An 18,111-nucleotide genomic window follows, 5' to 3' on the forward strand; every position below is an offset into this window, starting at 1 on the left:
ACCAAAATCTTTGCCCTTTTTGTATAATCTTTTATTTTTCTAATTATAGGAATTTTTTTTTCCTTTAATATTCCCAGACTTCATCTAATAGCCTTATAGTAACCCTGAGTGCCAGGGTAAATCTGTAATTTCTTTAATCATTGTGATCAATGTGAATCATGACATGATTAATTCAACCATGGCAAAAGGTAATGGTTAAAAAGATAATCAAAATATTTGGATAGTAATAACTTACTATGGAGCTGAGGTTCTCAACCAGGGGGATTTCTCCCCCCAGGGGACTCTTGGCAATGTCTGGAGACATTGTTGGTTATCACAACTCTTATCTAGTTGGTAGCGACCAGAAATGCTGGTAAATATCCTGTAATGCAGAGAACAGTCCCTAACAACAAAGAATTGTCTGACCTAAAATGTAAATAGGTGCCAAGCTTGAGCAATTCTGATGTAAGAAAATAGATAACATGTATACTAATGTTGACATTTAAGTTTTTTGGTGATTATCAAAATATAAATAGCTATATAGTACCACTAATGCAGATGAAACATTTAAAAGCCCAGTCACTGAAATATTTTAAAATATCTTCAGGTTTGGGATCATATAGACAGGGCATAATATAATTCTTACTCTCTTCAAATGTATATATCATCCTCACTTCAATTATTGTTTAAGCACATAACTAGCCATATCTTGATGAAGTTAGCAGTAACTTTGAGTTATTATGCTCAGGTTTCATGAATGATATACTAATTCAGTGGGAAAATTAGGTTAAAGAATTTTTTGTTTTTAACCTTTTTTTTTAAATGTTGAAAACTTCTTTCCAAAATATTTGCAAAATACATAGAATTATAAAGAGGAAAATGAAATCCTCAATTCTACCTTATGCATTTAGTTTCTGTAGACTCAAAGTTGTACAAATGGACATTAATTTCTTACTATAGGAGCAAATACTGTTTGACAAAATATTTCATTATAATTAAGTTTTCATGATATTAATTCCCCTGTGCAGCAGATGAAAAGTGAAATTTTTAGTCATTTTCATAATTGTTCCCAATACTAATTTTTCTTCCCTTTTCTGAATGTGAATTTTTTGGTTTTTCGTTTGTTTTTTAAAGTAGTGTTTTTATTATACTGAATAGAAGGTATCTCTGCATAGAAATACTTGCTTAGACCACAAAGTTAATGGAATAAAGCACAGTCTTTAAATAACAAATTGAGCAGCAATGAGTTTGTATTAACATTTGGACAGTTACACATGGCTTCTGCTTTATTTAATCCATTAATCTTTGGTTTCCTCCTCAGACCCAAATTGCCTATTATCAGGGAGGCTGTGGAGAAAGTGGAAATGGCCCATATGGCCGAATCTCCAGGCTTTATCTTTTTAGATTTGAAAACAGGGGCAAGTCCTCAAACTAACACAAGTTTTGTCTTACGCATTTGGTAATGGCCATTTTATGAAACCCTCTACCTGTCAATACAGGAGACACAAGAGACAGCGGGTTTGATCCCTGGGTCAGGAAGATCCCCTGGAGTAGGAAATGACAACCCACTCCTGTATTCTTGCCTGGAAAATTCCATGGACAGAGGAGCCTGGTGGACTACAGTCCATGGGGTTGCAAAGAGTCACACACGACTGAGCAACTGAGCACACACCCCTCAACATAAAGCAAGAGCTTTAGTGAATAGCTTCTAGAACAGACCTTCTTTCCTTCCTAGCAAAGTAGGCCTCATTCCTGGATGTGTAACAGGTGGCACATTCAAACAGTAACATGCCTGTCTAGGGGTTGATGTCTAGGGGTTGGATGAGAGGTGATACTTTTTTTTTTTTTTTTTAACATACTCTGAACAACACTATTTTAGGAGAATCTCACCTTCTTATGTCCACCAGTTCAGCTCAGTTCAGTTCAGTTGCTCAGTTGTGTCTGCAGTTGTGTCTGACTCTTTGCGACCCCATGAATCGCAGCACGCCAGGCCTCCCTCTCCATCACCATCTCCGGAGTTCACTCAGACTCATGTCCATCGAGTCGGTGATGCCATCCAGCCATCCCATCCTCGGTCATCCCCTTCTCCTCCTGCCCCCAATCCCTCCCAGCATCAGAGTCTTTTCCAGTGAGTCATCTCTTCGCATGAGGTGCCCAGAGTCCTAGAGTTTCAGCTTTAGCATCATTCCTTCCTGAGACCAAGTTCAGCCAAATAAAAAGAAACATAATGAACGGCTTTCTAAAGGTTGCAAAAGAATCTTTTGAGGAGAAATAAAATATAGCTGTATAATGAGTAATATGTCAAATGGCAAAAAAATTATGAAAATACAACTGAAGTGTGGATCCTTTCCATGATAAAGAGTATATGGGTACTTTTGATAGTAAGACTATGGGGTTATTTGTCCTGGTTCTGTTTTGGATCTTGTCCTTATGAACAGATGATGAGTTCTGCTGGGCTTCCCCAAATCCTGTGTTGCCCATGCCATCTTGGCCATTTCTTTGAATTAAGGCTGATTTAGTAATTACGGAGACATCCTAATCTCTGGGTGTTTCAAACTTAAAGTTTAGAGTTTAATATTGAGTGTCTTCAACTATTTCTATACCTCTAGTTTTTTTTGTTCCTATTTATACTTGCAAAATGTCAGAATGTGTTGCTCATTTAATTCTTTAGGGGTCTATAAAATTATTTGACTGTCAGTTATAACACTCCTTTTATTTTTTTCTCCTGCTGTAGAGGAAAGGACCTGTATATCCACCCGACCTGTATATCCACCCAGGGTTGACGGGGCAGAATGGAAACTCCTCTGGGCGTGACCTAGAGGAGTTTCTTTTTCTTTCCATCACTTATATGTCCTTATGGCTGCTTCTTTGTCATATTTTTCCCTGCACTTTCATCATTAGCTAAGAAACGAACTAAGGAAACATGTGCTTACTTCTCTACTTGATGCCCATTTGTATGTGGCTTGTATATACAGGCTGTTAAAAAAAAAACAACACATGGAACAGACCATTCATGGCCTAGGAGGCACTCAACCCTTGGGACTAGAGTTGAGTATTAATGAGAATGCAGGACCTATTTTCAACACTGTTCTTTAAAACATAAAGAAAGTGTGGAAACCCAAGTGAACTGAAAGGGCTGTGATGATAAAAATATTTCATGAGCATAGCATATAGTTAAAGGGTGAGTTCTTTTAACTTGAAGAAGAATAGGTAAAGTGATGACCCAAGTAATGTCATGAAATACAGAGATAATTTCTATAAGAGAGTTTTTAAAGGAAGTGCTCCATGCCTTCTTTATAAGATCAGACTCACATCCCCAACTTACCCAACCCAGTGGTAAAACACAGGAATATGTTTACTGGTGGCCATTGTAGATTCTCTGTAGATTTCTTTGGAAATCTCTGGGAAGAGATTTGAAAGCTTTGGTTAGATAGCTTTATTTATACCTGCCTGAAGGTAATCTAATGATTTCTTAAGTTTCTTTTTTATTCTATGTGAATATAATTTTTAAATTGTTTTATTAATAGCCAAGGGAAATATTTACTTCCAACCAGTAAATTCCAGGAGGATCTTCTCATGTTTTGAGGATTTAAGAAGTTCATGTTGTGCAAAAATGAACTAGCCTTGAAATTCTCTCTCAAGAAAGCTCATAGTCCTTGCATGTTTTTTGTATGTACTTTTCAAACATCTTGGTATTATTTACTACTTAGCTACAAATTTTTATTACATGCTATATTTTATCCCTCCAAAGCCAACACAAACCTTAAAAAATTTCAGCCATTTGTTGTATCCTGAACTCTTTTTTTGGATGCTAACTTTGTTTGAATTGTTATATAGTAAAACTGACTCTTTGGGCGCACTTGGTTTTATGTCTAATGCTGAGTAAGTTCAGGGTTTCCTGACTGTGGTGGTTACAGGAGTCGGGTGGTTTAGTTGCTAAGTCGTGTCCAACTCTTGTGACCCCATGAACTATAGCTTCCCAGGCTCCTCTGTCCATGGGATTTCCCAGGAAAGAATACTGGCGTGGGTTCCCATTTACAGGACTCTATACATATGTTGAAAAATTCACAGAACCAAGCCCAGTTTGTATAGACACAGAAAAGGAATAGTATAGGTAAAATAGCAGTGTTTTGACTATGTTGTTTCTACAGACAGATGAAAATATGTGTTTGTAATTTTCAGATAAAAATGAAAAAGTCAAGGATTTGGGCTCAACTAATCACAATCAGCGCTTCCCTTATAGCTCAGTAGGTAAAGAATCTGCCTGCAGTGCAAGAGACCCAGGTTCAGTTCCTGGGTTGGGAAGAGTCCCTGGAGAAGGAAATGGCAACCCATTCCAGTATCCTTGCCTGGAAAATCTCATGGACAGAGGAGCCTGGTGTGCTGCACTCCATGGGGTCGCAAAGAGTCACTTACTTACACTTACTTACTCAATCACAGTCAACACACAGAAGAGAATTCTGTTAAACACTCCCCTTTCTTTTCATCTCTTCTTCAGAAAGGGAAGTTATTATGAGACAGTAAACATAATAGGGTTAAAAATACCTGGAAATTTAGTACATGGTGTCAGAGAAGATACCACAATAGTCAAATGTAATGAGGTTGGATTGTGTGTATTCTTCCAATTTGTCATTTCTTTTCAAAGCTATTATTTCACCCTTACTGATAACCTCTCTTCAGTTAAAAAAAAAAAATTGCCATTAACATTCACTCACTTTTTGAAGGTTTTGAACAATTTTTTAATCCAACCAGCTATTTTACCTTACACAATAGATGTGGTTTTAGCCAATAATCTTCATTGTTAACAACATCCATTGGCTTTTAAACAATTATATGACATCCATTGTGTTCCATTTTCTTTCTATGGCAGTAAATGCCCTTTAAAGCACTCCAACTAGTAAGTACACGAGGTATCGTTTTCATAAAGCTATGTTAGCTGTCTCTTAATTCAATTATTCAACTCAAAGACTTCCTTCAATGCTGCAGAATTGTCCTAGTACTTCCCCATTTCTGATGTTAACCTGAGCTGTTTGTGGTTGCTTGGATTGTAAAGTGTTTCTTTACCTATTTTGTTTATCTTTTAAAACTGTTCTACCTGTCATGATGAAATGGTTTCAGATTTTTTTTTAATCCATAGGAATTATAAGTAGATGTCATTTGTATAAGTGTAAAGAAGAAATGAGCATCTTGGGCAGGGGGGTGAGTGGTGTCAGATCTCTACCCATAAAGAAAACCATGATGTTAAAGCTCAAACTCTGTACCACCAGTGCTGCTGCTTCTTAATGCTCATTGCTTCCCATCCCCTTATTTCTGGGGTAAATCTTATTTGGGTCATTTGATTATTTACTTATTATCTCTAGAGGGTGGGTAGGCTAGTACTGTCTGAACTCCAAATAAACTCAAAATGTAATAAAGGTCAGAAGCTAGAAAGGATTAAATCCTTGTTATATTTACCTTTTGAAAACCCATCCAGTTTCACCCCACAATTTCATCCTGGGAAAAAGTAGAAATGGTATCGGATACATTATCAGAAGAGTGTCAGTATGTAGTTCTTTGCAGCTAACTAATTATGAATCATTTTTTCCTCTTATAAAATAAAAATTTGGAGTTAATATGTGATAGATTTTTCCCCCTTCCTCTCTGAATTTTTAGAAATGAATAGGTGCCAAAATCTCCCTCATAGGTTTGATTCTACAGTAGCTAAAATGATGAATCATTTGGCTGACATGATTTTGCCTTTTTTTTCTTTTATAAATCCCTCAAGGTTCATTGTTGTAACTCTCAATCTGGCTGCACCACTGTTATGGTTTTGAGCAGTAGGACCTTGGCATAGCCACCGTACTCAACCTGTGTTGCTCCTCATTGATCTGGCAAACTCCAAACAGTAGTTCATCATGGCCCATATTAGCTAGCAATTCACTAATTGCAAATTCTTGGTGAACAATAAGAGTTAAACTTTTAGTATACTGACAGGATATTAATCAGATATGGGTTCTACTCAAACCAGCATGGTTCAGGGAGCATTTGTTTTGTGGTCATGGGCCAACCTCTGGCTCTAAAAGACAATGTTGAAGAACATATATGTTTATTAAGGAAGACCACTGAACAAGGAAGACCAAGCAGTGTCTATCTGAGAGGTGCCAGCCTCCACCCTTTACAAATATCACTCCCCAGGGAGTCATCTCACCTGTTCTTGAGGTTATCTGTGCCCACCTGTCTTTTAATCTTCACTTCATAGAGCTAACACACTTCTTTTCTCACCCATGTGTTATAGGTATATGTCAGGTGGCACCTTGGACATCCAGTAGAACAGGGAGTGGGTAAGCTGGTAAAAAAACTGAGACTTTCTGAAGAGATTGACAGCTTGTCTATTTATCAGATGAATTTGATTTTCAACAGTCAGAGGTATACAAAAACAGGTTTAGAGAAAAGCCAGGACAGAACCTGGGATGGATGTATTATCAGTTAAGGGACTCCTATAAAAATAAATGAAAAAGAGAAAAGGAAGGGGGGGAAATAGAAACTTCAATTCACCTGTGCGTGTGTGTGTGTGTGTTCAGTTGTGTCTGACTCTCTGCGGCCCTATGGACTGTGGCCTGCCAGTTTCCTCAGTCCATGGGATTCTCTAGGCAAAAATACTGGACTTCCATTTCCTCCTCCAGGGGATCTTCCTGACTCAGGGACTGAACCCATGTCTCCTGCGTCTCCTGCATTGCAGGTGGACTCTTTACCGCTGAGCCATGGGGGAAGCCCTGCTCTATTCACCTAACCCAACTAATTTTTTCCCCAGAAGAATAAATGGGTTTAAATATATGAACCATATCTAATACAGATTAATTAATATTATGAATATAAATTCAATTGAAGCCTGAAACACTATGAAAACAAAATAAATGGTGAGCACTTCACTTAATCACATATAAATGCTAGCCAAAAGTGAATCTTCCTATTGTTTGAGGAGCCATAGTTCATAAAGATTTTTTTTTTCTGTGAATCATAGAATGTTAATTCAGGTGTGGCAGTTCATGCTTGGTTTTATTCCTTCCTTCAGCAAATGCTTATTAAGCACCTACAGTGAGCTAGAAGCTGTGGGGTCTATATAGAGGTATAATCCATGGGATACATAGAGGCAAAAGCCACAGTTGCTGCATCTATCAGTCAGGGTCCTGGCAAGGAATAGATGGTGCACTCAAGCATGGTAATTGAGGAGAGATGAATGAAGGGACTATTTACAAACGTGTTGGTGGGGATAGGGAGCCCACGAGGGATGGTGAAGCACCATGGGACCAGCAACACTGGGAGCCATTACCGCTCCTAATAATGAAGGGATAAAGGGAAGGAGCAGTTCCTGGAACCGAGGGCAGTCTGCAGCCACGGTTGTGGCTGTCACCCTAGGAGGGAGCCACCTAACAGGAGCTTGGCCCCCTCCAGGAGAGAAACGTTGACATGCCACGACCCGTCAGGGAGGGCACTGAGGGACAGACACCATGCACTCTCTCCTCCCACCCTCTGATTTCCTGAGGGTGGCTGTCATGGCTAAACGGACCCCCAAGCCAGAAAACCAGAGAGAAAGGGAGCCCACTGAAGGTCAGGACCCCAATATACAGAACAGAGTGGAGGAGGGAAGAGGATGGTTCTAGGGACAAGCAGCGCACCCAGAACACTGACCTTGAAATATACATGCAGAGCAAGTTAAACACAGAACAAAGCAACAAAAATGTCACCAGATAATGACACATCATAGGGCAATATGGCCTGCTGAGGGGGAGGAGCGGGGGTTGTGGTATAACTCAGGGAAGACTCTTAGGAAAAAAGGAGTACATCTGTGGTTGGGCCTTCAAGAGCATGCTAGGATTAGGTCAGGACAGACTAACCTGGGCTTCCCTGGTGGCTTGGATGGTAAAGAATCTGCCTGCAATGCAGGAGACCTGGGTTCCATCCCTGGGTCAGGAAGATCCCTTGGAGGAGGGCATGGCTACCCACTCCAGTATTCTCTCCTGGAAAAGCCCCGTGGACAGAGGGGCCTGGTGGGCTACCGTCCATGGGTTCTCATAGAGTCAGACTAAGCGACTAAGTGACTGAGCGACTAACTCACAAATTAATGTGCAGGATGGTCCAGTTGGGGGGACAACAGAGGGAACAAAGGCCTGGAGATAAGGGTGAATATGGCATAGTTGATTGAGAGATATGTCCAACTGGCTGAAGCACAAAATAGATGCCTTAATGAAAATGCCAGGGATTTCTGTGAGAATGTGAAAATTGCCATCTATAAAATTTCCCCTTATCTTTACTAAAAGTGAAAGTTGCACAGTCATGTCCAACTCTTTGTGACCCCATGGACTATACAATCCATGGAATTCTCCAGGCCAGAATACTGGAGTGGGTAGCTGTTCCCTTCTCCAGGGGATCTTCCCAGCCCAGGGATTCAACCCAGGTTTCCTGCATTGCAGGCAGATTCTTCACCAGCTGAGCCACCAGGGAAGCCCAAGAATACTGGAGGGTAGCCTGTTCCTGCTCCAGTGGATCTTCCCGAGCCAGGAATCAAACCAGGGTCTCCTGCATTGCAGGTGGATTCTTTCCCAGCTGAGCTACCAGAGAAGCCCTATTTTTACTGATCCTGGGAAAGATTGAAGGGAACAACAGAAGATGAGATGGTTGGATGGCATCCCTGACGCAATGGACAGGAGTTTGAGCAAGCTCTGGGAGATGGTAAAGGACAGCGAAGCCTGATGTGCTACAGTCCATGGGGTGGCAAAGAGCCAGACACAATGGAGCAACTGAACAACAACAACAATATACCTTGTAGTCTGCAAAGATTTTGAACAGAAGAAGACACCAAAGATAATAGGATATCTGGACCCTTTCACTTTTGCTTGCTATTCTCTTGAAACAGTGAACTAGTTAAGCACAAAACACAAAATACCAAAGTGAATGGTACTTGGAATTCAAAAAAGGAGTAGGCTAGAATGTGTAATTCTTGAAGTGTGTTCACTCACTAAAAATAATTCATTCAAAAATCATATTTGAAGCATCTCCCATGTACCATACACTAGCATTACAAATAGAGTTTTTGGAGGGTGATCAGATCCAAAAGCCAGTTGACAGTTTGGCTCAGACTGAACCTCACCTAGTTAAGACAAAAACAAAATGAAGTGTGCTGTTCCAGAATATATCCAAATCCACAACAGGTGTTGTTGTTCAACTTTTTGAGACCCCATGGACTGCAGCACGCCAGGCTTCCCTGTCCTTCACTATCTCCTGGAGTTTGCTCAAACCATGAATCATGAAGAGTCGGACATGACTGAGCAACTTCACTTTCACTTTTCACTTTTGTGCAATGGAGAAGGAAATGGCAACCCACTCCAGTGTTCTTGCCTGGAGAATCCCAGGGACGGGGGAGCCTGGTGGGCTGCCGTCTATGGGGTCGCACAGAGTCGGACACGACTGACGCGACTTAGCAGCAGTAGCAGCAGCATGTCCTTGAGCCAGTGATGCTATCTAACCATCTCTAACAGGTTCATTCTCTGCCGCCCTCTTCTCCTTCCGTCTTCAATCTTTCCCAGCATCAGGGTCTCTTCCAATGAGTCGGCTCTTCACATCAGGTGGCCAGAGTATTGGAGCTTCAGCTTTAACATCAGTCCTTCCAATGTATATTCAGGGCTGATTTCCTTTAGGATTGACTGGTTGATCTTCTTGCAGTCCAACGGACTCTCAAGAGTCTTCTTCAGCAATCTTCTCAAAAGTATCAATTCTTGGGTATTCAGCCTTCTTTATGGTCCAACTCTTTCATCCATACATGACTACTGAAAAAACCATAGCTTTGACTATATGGACCTTTTCAGTAAAGTGGTGTCTCTGCTTTTTAATATGGTGTCTAGGTTTGTCATAGGTTTTCCTCCAAGGAGCAAGCATCTTTGAATTTTGTAGCTACAGTCACTGTTCACAGTGATTTTGGAACCCAAGAAAATGAAACCTGTCACCGTTTCCACTTTTCCCCCTTCCCTTTCCCATACCAGGTACTCACTAAATATTTGTTGATCAAATGAATAAGTAATTCAAGATAAAATGTTATATATTTCTACAGTATTTTGAAACAGGGCACAAGATGGTCATTTATACTGAATTCCAAAATGTAGTGACAGTGCAGACCTACTATGAAGGCAGAGACCTGGCCTGTCTTATTCACTGAAGTAATCCCAGCTCCTTGCAGAGAGCCCAGCTCGGAGCTGGAGCACAGTCCCTATCCCCTGAATGAAAGCTGGGATAAATTGACAAATGAATGCATACTTGAATTAAGTATTTTTACAGTAAGGTTGCTTGGGGTGGTGGCATCTCTTGGGGGCAACCCTTGGGGAGATGTAGTTGCCATTACAGTACATTAAGTAGTCCTTCAGATTTTTAATGAGTACTTCTTATAAGTGCTTCTGAACTTTTCCTCACTTTAATTCCTTGTGAGTCCCAGATGAGCAGTTGTTTAAATAGCTCTAAATACAAAGGGGAAAATCATGTCCTGCATCACTTTTGAAAGGCAACACATCAGGGCAACCCAAGAAGATGCAGGGCTTCTGTCTCCAACCAGGGCCCAGGTGTGTATACCTGTGGTCGGCCTCAGTGGCACTTGCACGTTTACCTTTGTTCCTTTCTTTAAGAGCTCTGACTTCTTTTCCTACTGCCATTAAAATCATATTAAGTCATTCTGAAGTGTTTCCCATAAACACCAAATGAGAACTATAGCTGCGAGAAAAATTATCTACCTGTGTGGAGTAGGTTATTATTTTAATTTGTCATCTGAGTGACATTCATTTTAGAGAAGAGTATTGGGGTGTGCACCCTCCCCCATGCCCCATTTACTCAACAAAGAGTGTGGCTTCCCCCGGCTCCACTCCCACCATAGCTTTAACCCCATTAGCTTATTAATTATGAGGGTAAATTTCTATTTCCTGGCTTTTAAACATCACATTTTTTTTTTTTTACTTGCCATTGGTCACAAATAGAAGTGTAAGTTCACACTGATTTTTATGGTTAATAGAAACTGAAAACCAGAGATTATTATTGTCAATGGTGACGGATATGTGGTAATTTTGACTTTAAAGCAAGCGGGCGTCCTAGTAGAGCGAATTATGTTTACACATCTCCTCTGGTCGGCTTTCAGTTTAACAATTCTTGCATCTGTGAGGGTGAGATGGGAGGACCAAGGCTTTCAGGTGTCTCTAAGATCTGGGAATACCCACTGCAATCCAGTTGTGAGTAAGGGGCTCTGTGCACTAAATCCTTGTGTTTATATTTAGAAAGAAATAAAAAATGATTGTTAGGGCTGATGGCACCCTGCTGACCTGAAGACGGAGTTTGTGATGAGGGCTTTTTCAGAATCTTATGGCCGAGATAGGACCAATTCTTTTCACTTGAACGAAAGATGATTTATGATGAAAACCTTAACCCATATGCTCTGACAGACTGAGATGTAAAAGAGGTGAAGGAAGTCTGAAACATATGGATGCAAAAATGTCTTAAGTTTGTGTGCTAGGAATGGAATTGTGCAAATGCTACTTCCAGTTCTGAGTATTTGTTCCAGTTTGTGAAATTCTTTTCTTGTTTTAAAGATCTCACTGCTAGATATACCTACATATTAACATGTGGATATCTCTGCCAGCATTCAGCCTCTAATTGTATATGTAATAGTCTAAGCAAGTTTTTTACTGCAGATTATGAAATTAAACTTGCACATTAATTCCCCCCATAATGATTACTGTGGATGCTATATGAAAATAAAAGTGAAGTTTTAACATTGAAGTATAATTGATTTACAGTGTTGTGTTACTTTCTGATATACAGCAAAGTGATTCAGTTACACACACACACAGACACATACACACATTCTTTTTTTTTTTTTTTCCCATTATAGTTTATTACAGGATATTGAGTATAGTTCCTTGTGCTATACGGTAGAGCCTTGTTGGTTATCTGTTTTATATACAGTAGTTTGTATCTGCTAATCCCAAATTCCTAATTTATCCCTCCCCAACGTCTTCCCCTTTGGTAACTGTAAGCTTGTTTTCATGTCTGTGAGTCTGTTTCTGTTTCATAAATAAGTTTATTTGTCATGTTTTAAATTCCACATATGTCATAATATGATAATTTGTCTTTCTCTTTCTAACTTACTAAAGAATCTGCCTGCAGTGCAGGAGACCCAGGTTCGATTATTGAGTCGGGAAGATGCCCTGGAGAAGGAAATGGCAACCCACTCCAGTATCCTTGCCTGGAAAATCCCAAGGACAGAGGATCCTGGCGGGCTGCAGTCCATGGGATTGCAAAAAGTTGGGCATGACCAAGTGACTAACACTTTCACTTTCACTTGGTATGGTAATCTCCAGGCCCATTCATGCTGCTACAAATGGCATTGTTTCATTCTTTTATATTCCATTGTGTGTATGAACCACATTTTCTTCATCCATTCATCTGTCAGTGGACACCTCGGTTACTTCCATGCCTTGGTTATTGTAAATAGTGCTTCTGTGAACACTGCGGTGCATGTACCTTTACAAACTGGAGTTTTCTCTGGATATATGCCCAGCAATGGATTGCTGAATCATACGGCAATTCTATTTTTAGTTTTTAAAAGACCCTCCATGCTGTTCCCCATAGTGGCTGCACAGTGTATATTCCCCGCAACAGTATAGGATTCCCTTTTCTCCACTCCCTCTCTAACATTTGTTTCTTGTAGACTTTTTAATGATGGCTATTTTGACCTGTGTGAGGTGGTCCCTTGTTATCGTTTTGATTTACATTTCTCTAATAATTAGCAATGTTGAACGTCTTTTCACATGCCTATTGGCCATCTGTATGTCTTCTCTGGAGAAATGACTAAGTCTTCTGTCCATTTTTTGATTGGGTTGCTTTTTTGTTGTTATTGAGTTGTATGAACTGCTTGTGTATTTTGGCGGTGAAGCCCTTGTCAGTCGAATCATTTGCAAATATTTTTTTCACAGTTCATAGATGATCTTTTCATAATGTTTATGGTTTCCTTTGCTGTGCAAAAGTTTATAAGTTTGATTAGTTTCCATTTGTCTATTTTTGCTTTTATTTCAATTGACTTGGGAGACTGACCTAAGAAAACATTGGTACAATTTATGTCAGAGAAGGCTTTGCTTATATTCTTTCCTAGGAGTTTTATAGTGTCATGTCTTATATTTAAGTCTTTAAGAAACTTTGAGTTTATTTTTGTATGTGTTGTGAGAGTGTAGTCTAACTTCTTTGATTTATAGGCAGTTCTTCACCTTTCCCAACACCCCTTGCAGAAGAGACTGTCTTTTCTCCATTGTACATTCTTGCCTAGGTGTGTGAGTTTATGTCTGGGCTCTCTGTTTTGTCCCACTGATCCATAAGTCTGTTTTTGTGCCAATATCATGCTGTTTTGATTGCTGTAGCTTTGTAGTATTGTCTGAAGTCTGGGAAGGTTATGCCTCTGACTTTGTTCTTTTACCTCACGATTGCTTTGGCAATTCTGAGTCTGTTATGATTCCATATAAATGTTAGGATTATTTGTTCTAATTCTGTGAAAAATTTCATGGTTATTTTGATAGGGATTTCGTTAAATCTGTAGATTGCTTTGGGTGGTATAGCCATTGAACATAGTTGACACCACTGTAGTATTCCAATTTGTGGGGAAAATGCTATTTTTCTTTTGAAGGTTTGTACAAAAATGACACTCAGAGATAAAAAAATACCTACTTTGGGCTGAAATATGAGACATGGGATCTCAATTAAGAAGTATAATTTGGAATTATCTAAGCATTTTAAAAAATGTCTTCTGAACCTCAAAATATTACAATGAACAAAAAACAAAAGTTAATTACTTAGATTTTTTTTTTAACTTATCACCATCTTTATCAATAAGTAAGAAACATAAATGGCCAACTTTTTAGATTGTTGGGTAAACCCTAAGACTTTTTTTTTTAACCCTAAGACTTTTAACAAGTAAGAAAAAAGAAAGAAGTAAAGTCATGTGATAAAGTCACATGATTTCAACATTTTTAATTTTGGGTAAATAAGCTGAAATAAAAAATTTTAAATAAATAATTATTTCAAAACTCATGTCTAGTTCTATGTATGATTAGGGTAGGCAAGGCTTTGATGGTGAATAGACTGGAAAAAGTAATGGCTTAATGTTATTGTGGCAGTTTATTTCTTGCTCACATCAGAGCCCTGGGAAGGGGAACAGATTGGTCAGAGGCTCTCCTGTGTGTGCTTAGTCAGGGCACCAGGCTGACAGAGGCCCTGCCATGTTCAAACTGTGTCCTCTGTCTTCACCATGGTTCTCTCTATCACCGCCCCTGGAAGGGAGTGCAGAGGCGTGAGAATTGGAGAGCAGCACGGGTTGATCCTGGAAGTGGCACACAAGACTGTTGCTTCTTTAACACTGGCTGGCACTCAGCACATGGCTACTGCAAGCGGAAACCAGTTCTTTGCCTGTAAAAAAAGGGGACGCAGATTCTGTTGAATAGGCAAAGGCTCCAGCACTATCTCAGCTTAGCAGAGGGTATGATGCATAGTAGGCCCTCAATTAATATTTGCTGAATGGGGTATGTGTATATTACCTTCCAGGTGTGTATATGTTTCTACAATGTAGCAATAAGATAATCATAATACTTCCTATTTTGCTACAACTTCAAGTGATGGTGGCACACCTGGAACTGTGGGCAAGATGCTGTGACTAGACACTTATATACATTTTTTTCTGGATGTAGAGTACTTATTATTATCTTTTTATCAGATTCTTCTTTTACTTCCATTCTACTTCCTTTCCATGAGCAACATAAGAATTTGGATTTGTCAGAAACAGAAATGTATTAACTTCTGGCTTAATTTTACTCTAGTACTTCAGTTTCTGTTGGATGCTAGTGGTACATCAAGGTTTAAAAAGTAAAAGTCATTAAATGTTAGTTTTGTGGAAGCTTTCTCTTTTAGTATGCTGTTTTCTGTGGCCCTGTGACTCACAGATAATGTCTATATGTGACTAATATGTCTAAGATTTAGGAGATTTGGACAAAAGATTCAATAACAATGTGTTGTGATTTTTAACATCAGAAGGCACAGAAAAAAAGTAATGGGAAAAATAAAAACAATAGTCCTGGGCCTTTACTGGTAGTCCAGTTAAGAGCCTACCTTCCAATGAAGTGGGCATGGGTTTGATTCCTGGTCAGGGAACTAAGCTTCCCTCATAGCTCAGTTAAAGAATCTGCCTGCAATGCAGGAGACCCAGGTTTGATTCCTGGGTTAGGAAGACTGATGGAGAAGGGAAAGGTTACCCACTCCAATATTCTTGGGCTTCCCTTGTGGCTCAGCTGGTAAAGAATCTGCTCGTAGTGCAGGAGACCTGGGTTGGATCCCTGGATTGGGAAGATACTACCCACTCCAGTATTCTGGCCTGGAGAATTCCACGGACTGTATAGTCCATGGGGTCTCAAAGAGTTGGTCATGACTGAGCAACTTTCACTTTCACTTTCTTTCTGGGAGTTAAGATTCTACATGCTGCCCAGAGCAACCAAAAATAATAAAAAGTTAAAAAAAAAAACAACCCCAAAACACAGTAGTACCAAATGAGATGGTTGGATGGCATCACCGACTCCATGGACATGAGTTTGAACAAGCTCCGAGAGATGGTGAAGGACAGGGAGGCCTGGCGTGCTACAGTCCATGCGGTCACAAGGTGTCGGACATAACTGAGCAACTGAACAATATCACCAACCAATCAACCAAAGAAAGCCCTGGGTTCATGCAAAGTTTTAAAAGTAAACTGTGTTATAGAAGGGGGAAAAAGTAAAGAAGAAGCAGAAATACAAAGTGACTCAAAAGAATGATGAACATATTTGGTTCTACACTTATAATAAATTAGGAAGTAAATGACTGTATAGAAATTATCTCTGAGTAGACATACATTTCACTAGAATGTAAGTTCTGTGGTGGCAGAAATATTGCCCAATCATTGATGCATTCCAGCTCTTAGAACAATGTCCAGTATAGTGGTAGACATCTCATGATTATCTATTTATTAAAATTTTTTAATTAAAAACAATTTTGGGGGGGAGGAGCACAGCACATGTGGGATCTTACCAACCAGGGATCAAACCAGTGCCCCCTCCACTGGAAGCATGGAGTCTTAACCACCAGACTGCCAGGGAATTCTCTAATCATTATTTATTGAAAAAAATTAGTAACCCAAATGAATTCCAAGTGGGAAAGCATACACCTTGAATTTTCTTCGGAAAAGAGGCAAAAGATAAATGATGTGCGATGATACAGTGACCATTGATTGATTGATTCAACAACTGTACTGAGTGTGGTGATTGTTTGTAAGGAAGTATACAAAGGACCACAGAGGTTGCAAATGGCTCACAGTTTTTATTTATTTATTTTTAAAATAACTTTATCTGTCTATTATTTATTTTTATTTATTTGGCTGAGCTGGGTCTTCATTACTCAATAGGCTTTTCTCCAGTTTCGGGGGGCAGGGGTTACTCTCTAGTTGTGCTGCACGGACTTCTCATTTTGAGGGCAAGAGGCCTTCAGTAGTTGCGGTTTCCTGGGCTCTATAGAACAGCCTCAGTAGTTGTGGCACTTGGGGTTAGTTGCTTTGGGCCCACAGTCTTTAAATTTCAGCCTCTGCACCCAAAGGAACTTTGGAAGGGAAGGAAGTCACCCCACCGTAAGCTCCAGTGCCATCTTTCCTTCAAATAAGTGTTCTCTGAAAAGGAAAATGGATGCTTTTTAAATTAATTTTAAATAAATATATGAATAAAAGCATCTCTATATAATGTTGCTCTTTTACAGGTTTAAAAAATGCAGTCTAAATAAAGAGAAAACTGTTATGTTATTAACTCCAATAAGGATTCATGATAAGTCCCTTATGCTTTCCTGCTTCAACCCCTAATTGCTCCTCCTGTGTAGAATTCTGGAATTGATCCTGTGTAAGACAAAGAAAATGATGACGTGAATGACTATTATACAAGGTATGAAACATTAGGGACCCTAAGAAATGTATAGGCAAAGTACTTTGAGGGCTTGGAAGAAGGAATGATCACTTCTATCAGTCAGCGTCTTTGATTGCAAACAATATAAACCAGCAGTGGCTGATTCACAAAAGAGTTTACTGGAAGAGGAAGGAACTTTTCATAACATCAAAAGATAAGGCAAAGAAACCAGCACTGACAAGGGCTGGAGCAGAGCAGCTGTAGGGATCCACTAGCAGAAACAATGGACATGAGTTCTTCAGGACACGAATGAGCTCCAGGTGCTTTCCATGCTTGCAGTACTCAAGAATCAGGTTGCAAAGAGACAGAGATAGCAGGAGAACAAGAACAAGCTGGAGAGGGAGTGTTTCTGCTTGGCCCAGAGGAGCCTGGTAGGCTGCAGTCCATGGGGTCCCAAAGAGTCGGACACGACTGAGCGACTTCACTTTACATTTTTTTTCCCAGAAGAATGATGAACAAATGATGCCAGGCCAGACAGAAGCTATTGGTGTCCACAATACTTACTGAGCTTGGAATAGGAGAGTTGGAGAAGTTTTCATGAAAGAGTTGGCATTGGAATTAGGCTCTAAAAAACAAACAGTATTTGAATATGAAAAGATGGGAAGGAAGGGTTAGATTTGGAGGCAAGAGATCATGCTATGAACAGAGGCACAGAGGATGGGCCAGAGAACAGGGCCTGTCCTACAGAGATACACTGAGGAAAGGGAAGGTTCCATTTGGGTAAAATGTGGAGAGTGTATGTGTGTGTGTTAGTCACTTAGTCGTGTCTGACTTCTTGCAGCCCCATGGACTGCATGTAGCCTGCCAGGTTCCTCTATCCATGGAATTCTCCAGGCAAGAATACCGGAGAGGGTTCCCATTCCCTTCTCCAGGGGATCTTCCCAACCCAGGGATTGAACCCTACTCCACTGCATTGCAGGCAGATTCTTTACCATTTGAGCCACTAAGACTATATAATGAAGAATCATGAATACCAGCCGAAGGAATTTGGTTTTATTCTATTAGCAGTGGATGGACTGAAATATTTTAGATAAGACACGCAGCTATGTGATTAAATAGAATTAGCTATGTACAGTTAACCTTTGAACAACAAGGGGCACTAATC

The sequence above is a fragment of the Ovis aries genome, chromosome 7, assembly GCF_016772045.2.
Source record: "Ovis aries strain OAR_USU_Benz2616 breed Rambouillet chromosome 7, ARS-UI_Ramb_v3.0, whole genome shotgun sequence".
In the NCBI taxonomy this organism is placed as follows: Eukaryota; Metazoa; Chordata; class Mammalia; order Artiodactyla; family Bovidae; genus Ovis; species Ovis aries.